This window comes from Leptinotarsa decemlineata, unplaced genomic scaffold (assembly GCF_025532065.1).
Source record: "Leptinotarsa decemlineata unplaced genomic scaffold, Ldec_3_MD MMD2_tig00000218_RagTag_RagTag, whole genome shotgun sequence".
In the NCBI taxonomy this organism is placed as follows: Eukaryota; Metazoa; Arthropoda; class Insecta; order Coleoptera; family Chrysomelidae; genus Leptinotarsa; species Leptinotarsa decemlineata.
Genome location: NW_027412545.1, coordinates 5,564,127 through 5,583,356, shown reverse-complemented (window position 1 = coordinate 5,583,356; position 19,230 = coordinate 5,564,127). Strand labels below are relative to the sequence as shown.

At 35.4% G+C, this 19,230-nt stretch overlaps 2 long non-coding RNA genes across 2 annotated transcripts in view; both read right to left on the bottom strand.

The window, feature by feature from the left end:
• LOC141481578 (uncharacterized) overlaps positions 1 to 19,230 on the bottom strand; it is a 37,558-nt gene that overhangs the window by 14,219 nt on the left and 4,109 nt on the right. The gene's annotated exons all lie outside the window — the stretch shown is intronic.
• LOC111510177 (uncharacterized) lies at positions 12,883 to 18,870 on the bottom strand. Its single transcript, XR_012465046.1, has 3 exons — positions 13,989 to 18,870; positions 13,634 to 13,930; positions 12,883 to 13,582 (listed from the first exon to the last, which is right to left on the bottom strand). It is a non-coding gene; the product is annotated as an uncharacterized lncRNA (long non-coding RNA).

Genomic DNA, 19,230 nt, shown 5'->3' with positions numbered 1-19,230 from the left:
AATACAAATAAAATTGAACAAATTGAACGGAAAATAAATAAAATTAAATTAAAAAGTTAAGAGATTCCAAGCCAAGTTAATTCACGACGTTTCGATTGTTAATATCCACAATCGTTTTCTGGTGGTGACTGGACCGATTCCTCCGTGAGCTGACTATTTATAGGTTATTTCAGTACTTTTACTTATCTCTGCTTTTCTTTTTCCGCTTCACTGGTTTAGTGGGAGATGACCGTTTGGCGGGAGTTGGCGATTTTTCGCTTGATTATGGATTTCTATATGTTGTGTATCTCTACGCTAGCTTGACTGAATACATTGTTGGATAACATGTATGCGCATCTTTGAATTTCCTCCTAAACCAATGTTCCTCTTTGTATTTGATCTCAGCTTGGGACCATTCGATGTTATGTTGATGGGTCTAAACATGATCTGATATTCCTGATTTTCTGGTTTCCCCTCGCTGTGTGTGTTTCTTGTGCTCGACAATGCGAATATCCAATGGCCTCTTAGTTTCACCGATATATGATTTTCCGCACTCACAGGATTTAAAATCTGTTTAAAAAAAATTCTTGGAATCACAGTTCTCGTTTGGTGGCCTGGTTTTCGTGAGGCGGATACGGATAGTGTTTCCGAATCTGAAGCAGGTTCTGATGTTGTATTTGGATGCAATTTTTGGTATCTTTTCCGATAATCCTCTGATGTAGGGAAGTGCAAGCACTGGTTGTGACAATGGAAGTCCGAACTAATGAAATTCATAATGATAACCAATGAATTATCGGATAACTGTCCACAATTAGAAAAAATCGTCGCGTAATGTTTCAAAAACATTATGCACTGTATATAGAACTGAGAGAAATGTTCGTTTTGGAAATGTTAATTGTGAACAGATTTTGAATAAATACACAAATAAATACCCGTGACTGTTATAGAAGTAATCAACTATAAAAATTAATCACTAGTAAAAAATATAACCCCTTCAATTTAATCAACTATACTTCTTTCATTTTTCTATATCATTTCGACGCAGGTCGAAATACTTCAATTTAAGACAGTGCCAACTGAGAAATTTTGTAGATAGATTTCTCATTTCTTTTGTATGTATTTATTTGTAGCAAACATATGCATATTTTCAAAACCTGTGTATGAAATGATTCATACTAAATGGTTATCCTTTATCCGTTTTAAGAAATGTTTATAATATTTTTAAATATCATTCATTAAGAATATCTTTTTGTTCTACCAATATAAACAACTATCATATCGTCGGTTAATGATGATGGGAAATTAACAGCACTGATTAGTCTTTGACCTTTCGTTCAATTCGTGAAATGGCTCGTCATTTATTGACAAAGACACATCTCAGATAATTCGGTACAGTATATGTAACAATTTTTGGCTTTTCCATCGAACAACGTTTGAAAAATCCAAAAGGGACCATGAAAATCGAAATATCCAGGATAGAGATTATGACTATAGTCTGCCCAGAAATATATATTATTCTTGAAAAATCTCATTCATAACAAACAAAATAACAAATCAACTACTACAAATGTGAAAATTTGTCCAGTAGTAACCAAGACATTCTACAACAAATAAGTATTCAATTGAAAAAAAACATTGATATATTTTCCTTTGAATTATACCGTCAACAGACACACTGCACCCATCAATAGGACCGACTTGACTTTTTCCATAGAAAGAAAATATTATATTGAAGGTCATCATGGAGGCCATGATCTTAGTCTCAGAGATAACCTTCAGTTTACTTCGAGAGCGCAATGAATGAAAAACTATACAACATGGAAGCTAGTTGTTCGGGAACCGTGAAGCGTCCGAAACTGTCAGCATTAAATGGGTATAAATGAAGAAACAATTGTTATGAATGTTCATAATTCTTCAAGAATACAATATCCGTCCAGAATAAAAAGACTAGAACATGAAAACCCAAAATGATGTCTCTCAGTATAGCCACACTTTTCTACTTACTGAAAATAGCCGAAAGCCGAAACGTCGAACAATTTGATATTATCAGTGTCATAAATGATAATATCAAATTGATTTTCATCAAAAGATGAATTATAACTACTAATTATAAGATTTTTATTTGAATAGGTTGGATAAAGAAAATGGATAATCTTTGAAACGTCACCAGATGATAAAAATTTACTTTTATATGTAAAATTTTATAAATTCAAGTTATAGATTTTTTTTCAAAAGCTGATTTATCAAATGCAGTAATGTTTTGCCCTTTCTTCATTTGTACTTATTTTTAAATTCAATATTTTGATTATTTTATAGATCTGTAGAAGGTAGCGATCCTAAATTAAAAAACTATCTGAAATATAAATTGTTCTTATCGAAATGGAAAATTCAAAGAAATTTAGTTTTTACGATATTTCAATTATCTTTGCATCATACAGAATATATCATGAGTTTACAAAAGTTTTTTGTAAACTCATTTTTTCTTGATAAAAATTAAAAAATATTTAGGTAACTAACAATTATAAAAACTGCTTGATTTTTTTATACAGGGTGGCCCACCACAATAGCCTCGGTATTTCTACGAGAAATGAAGAGAGTTAGGGAAAAACTCTCAGCACAGTTATATGTGGGTCCATGAGGAGCATTTCCCAAAATTATTTTGAAATATATAGAGTGACTCCCAAAAAAGTTACATACCAAAGTTATATTTTTTCTTATGGAACACCCTATATTTTTTATATTTTTAGATACTACAGACAAAATAAAGGTGAGTTACTATTATATCAACCATACTTGAAACTGACCGTTTCTGAGAAATTTAAAAATACAGACTATAATTTCAAAATTTTTTTCAGCCTGTAACGTGTAACGAGCTGCTCGTAATTAAATGTACTGCTTAGCTCAAAGGTTAAAGTTAACTACCACATGAAATTTTTAATGCATTATTCAGAGTGGCGAAAAAATTTGCCTCAAAATTTAGACACACATTTTATTAAATAACTTCTTAAAGTTGGATGGAACACCCATATTTAGTGGCGTAATTTGACACAGAAGTAGATTTCCTTTAAAACTATATTGAGGTTTGTTATACCTATCTACTCTGCTTTTTACACAAAAGGCGTATTTATATTTTGCTTATAAGTAATTTTTTTATCTTTGAAATGGAACACGCTGTATTGTGATGAAAAGCGTTTCAAAAACCTTTTTATTAAAGAATACGTAGATTCGTTAAAAGAACAAGTTTAAATTTTTGAAAATAAGGTTTATCTAAAGTAAAATGTAGGCAAATGTAAAAACTCAAATTTATTGATATTTCTGAAATATTAAAAAGCATTTATCAAAATAAGAGTACTCATATGCCCAAAGGTCTCCTAACAGGTGTCATCCTAACAAGCGTTCATTGGAAAAGTTGTTGCAGCTTTTCCCATGAACAGGCAGTGTATCTTATAATATGCAAGAACGGCAAAAACCGGTTACTGGAAATAAAGAAAATGGATATTTAGTGATGTTATCTCTAATTGAACACCCTCACACAAGTCAATGAAAAATATGTGAAACAACTGGAATAAGCAGTCAGAGTATCCAAAGAATACAAATTCCACCCGTATCGCATTCAACTGCATCAACAGGTTTTTGAAGAAGATTATGATCGACGACTGAATTTTCGTTTATGGGTTTTACAAAAGTTTGGTGATGAAGAAAATTTTTTTGATTAAGTGCTTTTTTCACAACTTTCACTACTACAGTGACGAAAACCCTAATATTTTTAGAACCCTTGATCGCTAGCACAGATGGTCGGTTAATGTGTGGGGTGGAATAATTGGAACGCAAGTAGTAGGTCAACCCCACCAAAACTGTATTAATCCCCTTCACCAAGAGAAGGAAATTGGACGATCTAACGCCACTTTCCCTCAATGGTGTGGTCATTCCATTTGGAACGGAGGTGAAATATCTTGGCATTGTCCTTGATAAAAGACTCACCTGGAACGCTCATTTGGAAAAAGTTTTACACAAAGCCAGAGTGTCTCTATGGACATGTCGAAGGATTTGTGGTAAAACTTGGGGTTGAGGTCCCAAACAAATCCATTAGATTTATGTGATGATTGTTAGACCAATGATCACGTATGGTGCAATTACTTGGTGGCCGAAGGCTTTACAGAAAACGGCCCAAGCGAAGCTCTCTGGCTTACAGAGACAGGCTTGTCTGGCTATCAGTGGTGCCATCAGTACCACACCATCAGCGGCCATGAAGATCATTCTAGATCTACCTCCTCTCCACATTTTTCTGGAAAGAGAGGCTAGATGCATACAGACTTGTGCATATTGCCAATTGCACGAATCAACTCAATGCAGATTTCAACAGACTGTTGGTTGACATTGGAAGTCACAACATTCTGGAAATGACCTCTGACTTTATGCCTCCAACTGACAACTACGAACGGCCTCATAAAGTACTATTACCGAGTAGAGAGGAATGGATTTTGCGGGAGAAAGAAATATTAAGAGCAGATAGTTGTTGGTTCAAAGATGGATCAAAAACACCTTCCGGTTCTGGTGCAGCTATTTTCAGTCGCAGACCCAGGACAGAGTTATCTACCAGCCTAGGAACTTATGCGACTGTATTTCAAGCGAAAATTTACGCTATTGAATTGTGTGCGGAGAGATTGGATAAATCCAACCTCACTCACAAATCAATAAAAATATTCCCGGACAGTCAAGCGGCGTTGGAAGCTCTTAGCCACCGAGCAATGTCTAAATTGGTAGCAAACTGCCAAAAAAGACTCTCCTCAATAGAAAGACTAAACAGATTGTCTCTGGTCTGGATTCCTTGCCATACTGGCCTGGAAGGCAATGAAGCTGCTGACTCTCTTGAGGTGTCCCACGGTGGCCTTCGATAAGGTTTTGGAAGGTGCAGCGACATTACTGTCTTCAACCTTCTTGGGGTTCCCTCCATGGAGGTGCACAAGTGAGGGAGCTTTCCTGCAGGGGCAGCCGGTTCCTTGCCTTTATTCAAGGCGGAGCTCTTGGAGGTGCTGTTGGAGGTGGAGTGGGGAAGGAGGAGAGTGTACTTATAGTTGCTGCCACTCCTGCCTCCTTTGCTCTCTTTCTCCTTTTGTCATGGCCTTTCTATTACATCACGAGGTGATCTGCTATGTCCAGCCTCATTACAAGCGGTAGATTGGGGTGGACATTTCTGTCCATCCCCAGCCACCGCCTCAGATTGAGGTGAGCACTTCTGTCCAGCCTCGGGATTGGTTTTTGTTTTTGTTGTTTCTGTTTTTGTGTTGTTTCATTCATATGTGTTCCCACGAGTAGCAAGGGAAGAGATGGTCACCTCTGGCAGAGCCCCGCATTACCAGAGGTAGGCTGATTAAAATGCGGTTTCGCCCAGTTCCCCAAGGGGATCGTTCGTAACCTTATATCACCCTGCGGCCATTCAGCTGTCGGTACGATTCCTTACACCTTAGCTTGGATAGGCTGGTCCACGGTGGCATGTTTTGCAAAGGCTTTTGGGGAGTTTTAGTTCCCCTCGCCCAGTTTTCTGGGTTTTTAACGTTCCATAATTTTGAAAATATTTAGATGTATAGTATTTACGAAGTCAATTCGAATGGCATAAAAACTAAATAGTTACCGAACGTCGGCAGTTTCTTTGTATGGCATGGGAGGCGTGGAAATGCATTCGAGGTCTAATCATTATTTTTATGTGGGAGGATGTGTTATATGGTATTACCTAGTAAATTTATCAGACCAGCTACATTAGTCTTTCATTTAGCTGTTCGGATTGACTTCGTATTCAATTGGAGAATACCTGTTATGTTAATTGAAAATGATACAGTGTGTCTCACTTCTCATGGAAACACTCCCGTATCTTCCGTAATATTCGAGGTAGAACGATGAAACTCTCTGGACTGATGGAAATGCTCAAAATGCACTTACCACCTGAATAGGGTTGGCCAAAGTGACATACACTGTCCGCCACTCGCGATGGAACACCCCATTTTCACGGTAAAACATATTAGGGGGCAAAATAGGCTCAAAATTCCTTCAGATTCGTGATCAGGACTACCAACTTACTACAATTACACTTTTTTCCTGAAAAAATGTCAGTCCTGAAAAATCCGAATTTCTCTCACTTCTTATGGAAACACCTCCGTATCTTCCGTAATATTCGAGGTAGAACGATTAAACTCTCAGGACTGATGGAAATGCTCAAAATGCACCTACCACCTGAATGGGGTTGGCCAAAGTGATATAGACTGTCCGCCACTCGCGATGGAAAACCCCATTTTTACGGTAAAACATATTAGGGGGCAAAATAGGCTCAAAATTCCTTCATATTCGTGATCAGGACCACCAACTTACTACGTTCACACTTTTTTCCTGAAAAAATTTCAGTCCTGAAAAATCCGAATTTGTTTCACTTCTCATGGAAACACCCCCGTATCTTCCGTAATAAATGAAGTAGATTTTTTTTTTGGTTTTGACATCAAAACATGAACGAAATTGTTTGAGAGAAACTCGACTTTTGTTTTCACATAAATAATTTATTTTTAATTTTTTTGTCAGGAAAGTTATTCCTTCTTAATAAGAGAGAAAATGGCAATTTTGTAAGAGGAACGGAAACATGTAATCAGTGAGAGTTTAGGATGGTTAACGTTAGTTCATATTCTCATTTTCCCATTATTTAAAAAAAACAAGGATATTTCGTGGCGAAAAATGTTATGTAGTTCAAAATTCTTTCGAAGTACTACTTTCAAAATAACATTTTCAATTAAAAAACAAAACAATCAATTTCAAATGATTTAACTGTTGACAATTTTATATTTTCGTGCCTTCTATGAAATTTCCCTCCAATCGAACACATTTTTCTATGCGCCTTCTATTATTTCCTCCAACTCTTCTCAGTTCTCTAGGTGTGATTTCTCCACACGCTTGTAAAATTCTTGCACGGAGATCTTCCTTATTTGTTGACCTATCCTTATAAACCTTATTTTTCAAGTTTCCCCATAAATAAAAATCCAGTGGAGTTGAATCTGGGGATCGTGGTGGCCATACTACGAGAGGGCTATTGGGTCCTATCCATTTCATAGGTAGATTCCTATTCAACCAAACCCTTGTTATGCCACTATTGTGAATTGGTGAACCATCTAACTGAAAAATCATGCTGTGTCTCACATCCAAAGGTAGTTCCACATCACACATTAAGTTTCTGAGATATTTGGTCTCTACAATTCACCACCCAATTTGGATTTTGTTCAGCCCAAAACCTCATGTTCTGGGAAGATACAACACCATAACTGTATAAGATATACTTTAAAAAATTCCTGTCATTGAGATAATTTCTCTGCATCAATAAACAATACTCCATACGGCTGATTTCACGTCCTTCTTGCAAAGTGTGTAAAAATTTGGGTTTGAACGCATGCATTTTATGCCTCTTTAAATACCTCTATATTTTACTGCGTCTCATATTGAGTTGAAGCGATAATTTTCTCAAACTAATTCTAGGATCAGCTTGATGAACCGCCAATATCGTATCATCATCAATATGATGTTTTACAATTTTTCTGTCCTTTGTTACTTGGCCGGTGCTCACGAATATTTTATGTACAGTTCCAGGGTGTACAGCTACCTCTAGCGGGTGTCTTCTATTAAATTTAGCGGCCGCTTCACGATGAGACCTCACCCCTTCACCAACAATTAAAACAATTTCAATTTTTGCTTGAAGTGACAGACGTGCCATGTTGAACTTTGTCAATCAAAATGAGCTGATATCAGTTAAAATGGGAATTTCAGAAATATTAAAATATGAACAGGTACTCACGAACAGAAAACAACTGGAACACAGGAACAATATCCAACACAAATACAGGAACAATAAACACAATAGGAACAAAACCACGGAAGAAACAACAGGAACAACGGTGATTCAAAGAACAACAATACTAGAAACAACAAATACAATGAAAACTGGTCTGGGGGTTAATACAATAAGATTTTTCAACAATATTGTCAGGTTGACAGTAAATATCAGTGAGCAACTGTTTTCCATGGTGATTTCAGGGCACCGTATGATTCAATGAAACTGATGTAATTCAATCCCTTCAAATGATTTCAGACAACAATTCAGCAAGTAGGTAAAATAATCTAAATTCTACCTGTTCACCGAGTGCGATTTTTTCTTTAAAAATTAACAGTTGTTTCGGTGTTGCAATGAGTATGAAGATTAATTTGTTTCGGATGGTAAAATGTTTCCTCAATATTTTGATGAAGGACCCCGCACATTTCTTATGTGAAATGGCTTGCCTTGAATTTTGCCGAAATTTTGATGTTTCTTGATGTGCTGATTGAAAGTGTACACAGCCAAAGCTCAGAATTGTAGTTTTTGATATGTTAACCTTTGAATATAGATTTTTTCCATTTTTTGCTCATCAATTGAGAGCTCTAACTTCTGGTTGGGTTAGAATTTGGATGTTCAGCAACCAGAATTAGTTTTACGAATAATCTTCTTCAGTTATAATAGATGCCGCCATCGATAATTTTTCATACACTGCTTCACACTATCTCGATAATCTGAGAATGTGGTGCTGTGACATTTTCTTCAGATAGGCTCAAAATGGATGATAGCATCTCACAGTATCTGTATCTTTCATACCTGAGAGTACTCTCCAGATAGAATGAAGGGGTTCAGGTATTGGAAGCGAACTATTTTGCGCCGTAATATGTTTTACCGTAAAAATGGGGTGTTCCATCGCGAGTGGCGGACAGTGTATATCACTTTGGCCAACCCCATTCAGATGGTAGGTGCATTTTGAGCATTTCCATCAGTCCTGAGAGTTTCATCGTTCCACCTCGAATATTACGGAAGATACGGAGGTGTTTTCATAAAAAGTGAGACAAATTCGAATTTTTCAGGACTGAAATTTTTTCAAGAGAAAAGTGTATTCGTAGTGAGTTGGTAGTCCTGATCACGAATCTGAAGGAATTTTGAGCCTATTTTGCCCCCTAATATATTTTACCGTAAAAATGGGGTGTTCCATCGCGAGTGGCGGACAGTGTATATCACTTTGGCCAACCCCATGCAGGTGGTAGGTGCATTTTGAGCATTTCCATCAGTCCTGAGAGTTTCATCGTTCTACCTCGAATATTACGGAAGATACGGGGGTGTTTCCATGAGAAGTGAGACACACTGTATATTTTTTTGAAAGATTTTCACATTGTTTTATATATAGATGGAGAAGTAGAAAGCCAAAATCTTTCTTTCTCAAATCTGTTATATATTCTGTAAATATTGTTTAAGAGAACACGTTTTGAACGATAGCGGTAATAAACATAATATTGAATTTTCCTGAAATGTTTGTCAAATTCTTCAAGAACAATTTCCTAGATTATTCACAGTTGAGATTTGGTGCTGATCGGTCGATCTGTCCGCAGTGTTGTTTTAAAAAGTGTTAACTGCTTTTTCTAAACCTTATCGTATCTGTATATTTGAATTTATTTACATCCAGTGAATTTCTCCATACGTTTCAAAAAAGTTGTTCTTTTTTTCGGGAGGTTTTGGAAAGTAAGTGACCCAGCTGCCTTACTTTTTTGGAACCAGTCCGTACTTGGGATAATTATTGGAATTATGGTTAAATCGAACGGCTGAAAACGATGAATGAAGAAATATTGAGCGAAATAATGCAAGAACCCCAAACCACAAGTAACCCTACCGTTCAAGCAAGTCAAAACCTTTCCAGTCGATCATATTCTTCAGCATTAAGTCAATCTTTACCCATCAAGTTCCCTACAAAAGATCAAGCAATTGTCACCGCTATCGAGAATGCAAAATTACAAGATTATCTTCTACAACTCGGTCCATTAGTTCAACCTAGAAACATACTTTTCTCGTCCAGAATTTCTAATAACTGAATTTGTATATACCTATCCAACAAGCAATTTGTAGACAAATTTCTCAAAGACTATGGCTCTATAAAAATAAATGTTGAAATTATTAAAGCTCGGAGACTAATATCTCCAGCAGAAATACTAGTTATATCCAATATTAGCCCTACCATACCACACGACGTTCTTATCACCAAACTGAAAGAAATTGGACTCACAATTATATCACAAGTAACCCTTCTGAGAATTGGAGCTACAAATCCTGAATATAGCCATATACTCAGTTTTAGAAGGCAGGTTTATATAACACCACCGGAAAATCTGGATATTCCAGAATCAATTGAGATATTTCATGATGATGTCACATATCGTGTGTTTCTATCCAGAGATAACCAAACCTATTTCAAATATAAACAAATAGGTCATATCGCCTCCAAATGCACAACCCAGACTACATCCCCTTCCCAAAATAACTTCCTACCACATCCATTGGACACTAGAAAATATTCAGAGGAAATACCAAATCAAGCATCTACAAGTCAACAAACGAACGAAAATGTAGACAATTCTACAGAGCAGAATAGTAAGAATACCGAAAAGAGGAACCTTTCAGAAATCTTGACTCCGTCAGAAGATCAAGAATTCCTAACACCCAAGAATACAGGCAATACTAAAAAATCAAAACATGAAACCAATATAAGTCAAGTACTTATTCAACCTATCAAAGATTACATTGACTAGCAACAAAGAGAGTTTGTAATAAATTCAGAACAACTGAAGGACCTGTTCGAGAACACACATGGAATGGATCGAAAGATGTATTGAGTATAGCAAAGGACTTTACAGATGACATCCAAGGACAGATAGACATGTTACTTGATATCCATCCAAGTATTGAAGACAAGACACTTGAAAGGGAGGTGCACGAAATTGAGGAAAAAATTACAGAGGCAAGTCGAATCCGAAAAGTACGAGACACAAAGTGACTCCTCAGATCAGCTATTTTAAAAACGTTTTCTTCCAATAATATTCAATACCATACTACAATGGAACTTGAATGGATAATCATGTCCATTTGAGTATGCTTCAAATATTGCTAGCAGAACATTTCCCAGGTATTATCTGCCTACAGGAAACCCATTTTCATGAAAATAATATTCACCACTTAAGTGTCTTTAGCCTTTAGTTACGAAAACGTATACCGCCAGATGGCAGTGCGATTTCGCCCGATGAAATAAATACAAACTAACTTGACCAGGCCGGGGCATTCCAGGGCCAAACTCTATTCGCCGACGTGTTTGTTCATCCAAATTACATTTTAGATTAAAACATGTTCGTTTCCGTGTTGATCTCAAAGTTTGCACGAAAATTGCAGATTATTTGAAAATTATGAATCTTTTATCAAAATTGATAAATTCAAGATGCGGACGAGATTTGTGATTAGTGACCGATTTGACTTGCTATAAGGAAGTTTTCGGGGTCAGAGATTATGAATCTTTTGTCAAACTTAACGAATTCAAGATGACGGTTCCAAGATATCGAACGAGATATGTGATTATGGTCCGAATCGATTTGAAATTAGTATGTGGATTTTTTTGGGCTTGTAGAGTATAAATGTATTGTCAAAATTAATGAATTCAAGGTGACGAACAAGTTGTGTTATCCGATTCATATTTGGTACAATATGGGGTTTTCGGGGTCGCACATTATGAATCTTTAGTTAAAATTAATGAATTCAAGATGGCGGCTTCAAGATGTCTGACGAGTATTGCGATTATGGACCGATTCGATTTAAAATTGGTATTTTGTAGTCTCTAGGCGTGATTTTTTCTATTGAATTTCGGAAATTCAAGAGGGCGGACTAGTTTTGTGATATATGGTCGGGCTCTATGGAAGACTGGCTTTAAGGTTCGAAGATGGTTATTTTTCTGTTGGAATTCAGAAATTCGAGATGCAAACGACTTTTGTTATTAATTGTCAAATTATATATAACACCGGTATTTTGAGGTTGTAGATAATGAGTTTTTCATCAAATTTCAAGAATTCAAAATAGCAGCATGAAGATGGCTATGGGTTATTTTGTGATTTATAGTCGTGTTTTCTTCAAAATTTATTTTTTCGAATATATGAGCAGGGTGTTCAGAAAATCAGATGATACTTATGAATAAAAAATTGAAAAATCAAGTATCAGATTTTGTTTTTCAAGTAAGGGTCCTTTCACAATATCAATTTTCAGCATTAGTTCGAAATGACGGAAAGATTTTATGATTCATAGTCGGATCCTCAAAAATAATTCATCTATAGGGCTCTCCGGGGTAAATTACTTATATTTTTCCTAAAAATTAATTCATACTGCCAGATATATTTTTAAAATTGAATGATTTGAATATAATATTTTGCAGGAAAGGTCCACAGTTTAAATAATATGTCTGATTCCATATAAAGGGTTAGACAATATAAGTCAATACCAATCGTGAATAATTCAATTCCGCTGATGTGTATGCAATTGTTGAAAATAAATGAAATCCAACAATGTTTTAGCTACATGTTCTATTTTAATATACCTCAATATTCAAAGAATGTTATTTTTTTGCATTTTTTATCTGGCCTCAATGTTATCAGAAGCATCTCTGATTCTCATTCCTCTAGGAAGACGCCCATCCAAAATTTCAGGTAAAATACAATCCATGTAAAATGATTTCATCAGCTTTGGAAGCATTTTTGTTTCCCAGACACAAATGTCTCCGTGTACTTCTATGCTGAAATCATTTTTGGTATATATAACAAAATCGCAATATTTTCTTTTGGTTATATTCAGTTGCCCTTGGATTTGATAAAAATAATTGTGGTTTTTCTTCAACCTAGAATAATTATTGAAATTATAAAAATTAGAAGATATGATACAAATGAGCAATACTTTATTTCATTATCAATGATCTCATAACACCTAGTGAACTTGTTGTTTTCATCTATCAATTTTCCGTTGATGGAATATAAACATTTCACTTCGATCAGTTCATCTTCTCCTACTAATCCATCGGGAGAAGCAGCAAGAAATTGATTGTCTTCGTCGATTAATAAACCATAATTATTAACTTTACAATGCATTGCTTCTTCATATATTTTTATTGCTACTTTCTCCTTTTCTCTTCCAAATATAACTGCAACAGTATTTAGTTGTTTTTTCTTATATAAGAGTATTTTGACCAAATTGTGACAGGGTAAATTCGACTTTCTTTTAATTACCGTTCCAAATCTAGAAGCAGTCAGATAATTTAACCTGAGTTCGTGCCACATCCTGTTCTTGTGTTGACCCCTCGTCTGTTCTTATATTCTTTTCCTTTTATCTTCAGTTGAAATTTTTTCTTTCAACTTCATCAGAAACTGTTCCTTTTTCAACTTTAACTCTTCTTCGGGAATATCCGGTTGAGCTGCTTCTGGTCCATAATGTATATCGGGTCCAGAAATTCCCTTCTTAGGTCTCTTTCTTTTTGAGCAATTTTTCCTCTGTGCCAATAGCTTCTTCTGTCGCTTCAAAAACACTCTTTGCATAATACTTCCAGGATTTTTTTTTCATTGCTGTTTTTCAAATTTTGGTATGCCAACTTGGCCCTGCTAAATGAGATAATGCAGCCCGTGAGCTCTGGCAGAAAACAAAACATTTTTTGTATAGTTAACCCTTTTACCACCAGAGAACTTGGCCACCAAACACATATATCTAAAAATCAAATACCATGTTATTGGACGATATAAAATTGAATATATATACCTTTCTGCTTGATTTGTAGTCTGATTGTATGACAGTTGATTTGCTTTGCTGACCAGTGGCTCCAATATTTTTTTGATCTCGAGAAAAAATCTTCAATTGTCGGTATCAAGTTCACTTCTGTACTCTTTTTGTTGCAGAATGTGCGAAATAATCAGATATATTAAAAAAATTATCTGAACGGAATCAATTATATATTCTGTTACTGAACATACACACACATTTACCATACCTCACCCTTCGAGTGCCCCTTCGGGCTGATGAATCTCCTCTGCAATGCGATTCTGATCACTATTTCTCCTAATTATAATAAATAAACCATTATATCCATGCAAAATAACTTCAGCAAGATACCTACGATTCATGAAGATTTTGTAACTGACGCTTCACCGCTAACGATCGTCGAGTTCGTTTATGACGTCTAGATAAGGGTATCGTAGACTTGGGCATCGCGATTAAAAAACACTTTTGTCGGGGCTGTGATAGATAAATTATTGTTAAGACGTATTCAACGATAACATTTATTAACACAAAACACATTTACAAAAACAGTACGACAAAATAACAAGAAAAATATGAGGGGCCACGTGGCTTGGAAGGACTTACTCTCAGTGAACAGAATCGATGTTATTCGTTCGACAAATTGCACCAGAAAAGACTCGTCTCTAGATTTATACCCAGGTGGCGAAACGGAAATTCAGTTCAGCCAACACACATTTCGAGAATTCGACCACTCGATTTTCGAGTGTTCCATTACAGTGTTCGATTTGGATGACTGCTTGACAATAAAAAAATTACATATTTTTATATTTAAGCAGTTGTAGGAAAAGTCCCTACACTTTTTTGTCAGAAAAATTTAAATCGCAAGAAACACTTTTGAATATAGAATAAATGAAAGCTGGATTTATACAAAATACATAGGTCACCAATCGAAAAACAAACACTATTGAAAACATAACTGAAGATAATTCACGGTCGACTAAATGAAAAAGTAACTTTCGATAAAGTATAAAATCATAATTAAAACCTACAAGGACATTTTCAAACGAATACAACGAACGGAAATAATTGAACAATGCACATTTCGCAGGAACTCACTCTGGCTATTTTGCCAATACAATGTGATAATAGTGGATACAAATCTCAGCTGAAGTGAATGAATTCTAATTATTATGATTCTCTATATAAATGCCGCCAAAGGAACAAACATAGATCTCGATGGAAAATTCACTGTAACGTTTTCACTTCACAGCGATATCAAAGGCGCCGCCGAAAAGACCGTTTTATTGGAAACCAATTTAGAACATATCGACAAAAAAGTCATGATCTCCAACAATTCCCACAATTTAAAATAGATTTTTGAGTCAGGTGAAATTCTGAAATGTCAAAAAAAGCATGGCATCACAACCCAGAAGCTCCTATTTACCAATTTTGATTGTAATCAAATCAAAAATAAGGAAATTCGTCCAACATTCTAGAGCTTCCATCTTAGTATTTCTTAATATGAAAATATCATGAAGTTTTGTCCCTAGTAATGAATATGTACCTGTAAAATTTCAAGCCAATCGGAAGATATTAGACTTGCAACATTTGATACAAACGTGTAACACGCAAACATACAGATAGGTAAGTTGAAAACTATCTGGTAATTGTAAAAATTTTAATATTTCAATCTTTCGTTCGGTCAGAATAACTTTTATCTTTTCCTATTCCCAATCCGACCCTGTGCTACATTTTACAATGGCTCTATGATACTCTCTCTCACCCTCACCAGACGTGTGGGAGGAGCTACCTGACGGGCGTGTCATTTAAAAGAAATTCATCTACTATTCTGACTCCGGATTCAAAAGTAATAATTAGTTTTCACTAGTCGACGGCTGAAGCAAAACTTTATTAGTTGACTTTGATAAAATTTGATATTTCCCATTTCGAAAGGCATAATGCAAGGAAATCAAATTCGTATAAATAACACATTCTTATTAAATTAATAACAAAATAAAAGAAACATTAAAAAAAAATGAGAAAGTCGTTAAACTGAGAAAATGATAGGCTTCAATACCAAAATGGAATAACACCAAAATATTCGTTAGTTTTGATGGTGGAATTGAAGAGAAATGCCCAAAAATGAGAGAGAGAATACTTTTTATTCATCTAATATTCGAAAAATATTTTTTTTATTATTTTTCCTTTATACACTCATACAATCTTTCCTCAATCAGAATAAGAAAAATCGTTTCTGACTCCTTTTTTTTTTAGGGATGAAGACCCTTAAAACAGTACAAAGGATTCTTTCAAAATCGCACTTTCAATGGAAAAGCTAGTGGAGGAACAGCCATATATGTCAAATCTAATATGATTGCTAGCCAAATACACCTAATAACAAATGTGGAGGCTATTGCAGTTGAAATCTTCACACCAAGAAAAATTCATATTTGTAATATCTATATACCACCAAACATCGAACTAGACGAACAAGAAATGGAACAATTGTTGGGCCAAATTCCGACACCGCGTTTAATTCAAATTGGAAATTCAAATTTTCAAATTGGAAAATATTTTCAATAATTCAAACCTTGCCATTTTGAATGATGGATCGAATACCAGATTCAACTCCTCCAACGGAAATTCTTCGGTGCTAGACCTATCAACATGCGACCCAAATCTTTTGAGCCAATTGAACTGGAAAGTTATGGAAGATCTCTATGGAAGCGATCATTATCCCATATTAATCACTGACATGACGAAACGAGACATTAGACCTGAGAATTACAAATCACCTTCAAAACGGAATTTGAAAAATGCAAACTGGTTTCGATACTCCAACTTCATTGAGGACAATATTTCCCGAATCGAAATTTCCGATGACATCGATTTGACAATAGAGAACTTCAATAATTTGATAAGACAGGCTGCAAATGAAGCAATTGGTAAAACAAAACATTTACATAAACATAAACCAGTACCATGGTGGAATAATGAATGTTGTGCAGCAATAAATGCCAGTAAACATGCTCTTAAGCAATTATTCAAAAGGTTCAAAACAGAGGAACTCATGATCGAATATAAAAAACAGAGAGCAAAAACGCGCAAAATAATAAAAGCCAGCTCACCAGGCCCAGATGATATTCCGGCACCATTCTTGAAAAATTTGCCTAGAATCGCGAAAAATATGCTTATAGAAATATTCAATTTGATATGGACTAAACAGAAATTTCCTCGTATATGGAGAGAAGCAATAATCATTCCCATCTTAAAGCCCAACAAATCTGCAATACGAATGTAATCATATAGACCTATTTCTCTGACATGTACAATGTGCAAATTGCTGGAGAAAATCGTGAATAAACGACTGATGTGAACACTCGAAAGTAAAAACCAAATCATCCCCGAGCCATCCAAATTCAGACCACACAGAAGTACTCTGGATAATATCGTAGATCAAGAAAGTCAAATACACGAAGCCTTTGCTAATCAACAAAAATGTATGGCTGTTTATTTTGACATTAATAGAGCCTTCGACACAGCATGGCGTCACTATATCCTAACCAAACTACAAGAATGGGGCTATCAAGGTAACATATTATCCTTCATTCAAAACTTCTCAAGAGATAGAAAATATCGAGTTGGAGTTGATGGATTACTATCCCAACAGAAAGATCAATATAATGGCATTCCACAAGGGTCCATTATTAGCCCAACTTTGTTCTTGATAGCAATCAATAATTTGTTACAATCACTAAAAAACCGGCTCAGGCGAGGCTATATACCGATGATTTGATACTGTTTGCAAAAGGAAAGAACATCAATAACCTAGGAACTATTTTACAACAGCAAATAAAACTCTTTGAAAATTGGTCCAAACACACGGGTCTCAGATTTTTGCCAGAAAAAACCAAATGCCTATTATTTTCAAAAAAACCATGTGAAACAATCCCCGTTATTAAACTGAACAATGTAACTTTGACTTCTGTTACCACCATAAGATTTTTGGGAATGATATTCGACCAAACACTGAATTGGAAGCTTCATATTAACCACCTAGTTTTATCATGCCAAAAGGGTTCAAACTTACTTAAACACTTAGCTGGTAGACAATGGGGGGCGGAAGGCTCAACTTTACTTCTACTTTACAGATCACTGATACATTCAAAAATAGACTACGGAAGTATTGCTTATGCCTCAGCCAAGAAAACTACGTTGAAGCCCCTGGACACAATACATAATTCTGCCATACGTATCATTTTAGGAGCATACAGAACGAGTCCAGTAGGAAGTTTATATTGCGAAATTGGGGAACCATCATTGAGTCATCGCAGAATGCAGTTGAGTTTATCATATGCATCAGCAGTTGCATCAAATGAAAACCCTCCAACTTACCAGAACACGATAGCAAATCGGTTTCTTACCTCATATGACCGACCACGAACTGACCCCCCCTATTACGAAAGGATCAGACGATATCTTGACTCAATCCAAATCCAGAAATTTCCATCTATATATCCTACAAATATTAGTACTCCACCACCATGGCTGATAAACCCACCCATATTCAACTACCAACTATCCCAGTTCAATAAATATGCCACAAATACTAACATCATTATCCAGAACTTCAGGCAACTGATCATTAAGTATAAGGGCTACAAAGAAATGTACACAGATTCCTCAAAAACTGATGTAGGAGTAGGTGCTGCAGTAGTAATTGATCGAATGAATTTAACTTTCAAACATCCGAAAACAGTAACAATCCTCACAGGGGAACTTTTTGCCATTCTACAAGCACTTCTCTATGCAAAATCAGATGAAGCTGATAAATTTATAATAATCTCAGACTCGATCAATAGTCTGCAAACACTCGAAAAAATGTATGTGAGACATCCAATCGGTAAAATTATCTAACTATATAATTTGCAAATTTTGAATAAGCAAGTTGTCCTACTTTGGGTCCCCTTCCATATAGGAATAAGAGGCAACGAAACAGCCGACCGAAGCGCACGTGAGGCAATAATAAATCCGAACCAGAAAGCCTCACAGCTCACTCCCTACACAGATTTGAAATCATATATAAAAAAAAAATCTGAGGGACATCTGGAACAGGAAATGGCAAAATACACAATCCAAACTTAAAGAAATCAAAACAGCGGTAGGACCGTGGGATAATGGAAATCTGCCGAGAAGAGAACAACTGATCATGACTCGACTCAAAATAGGATATACAAGGCTTACTTATGAATACCTGATATCTCTTTTACTAACAGTAAAACACATCATAAAGGAATGTCTGATGTTCCAAATAGAAAGAGACAATTACAATATACCTCAAGATTTGAAAGAAGCTCTAGGACGACATCAAGTGAAACATATTTATTTGCTTTTTAACTGCTCTCAACCTTATTATAAAATTGTAAATACTACCTAATGATTTGTAATAAATACACTCCGCCGCTAATAACCATCAGGTTGATGCGGATGATTTTAAATAGAAACATTTCCTAGATTTCTATTATTCAAACACTTGGTTGTCGTTTTTTATGAGAATGTTCGTTTATTGCATAATGGAAAATAAAATACGAACTATTTTATAAAAGACAGAATTGATA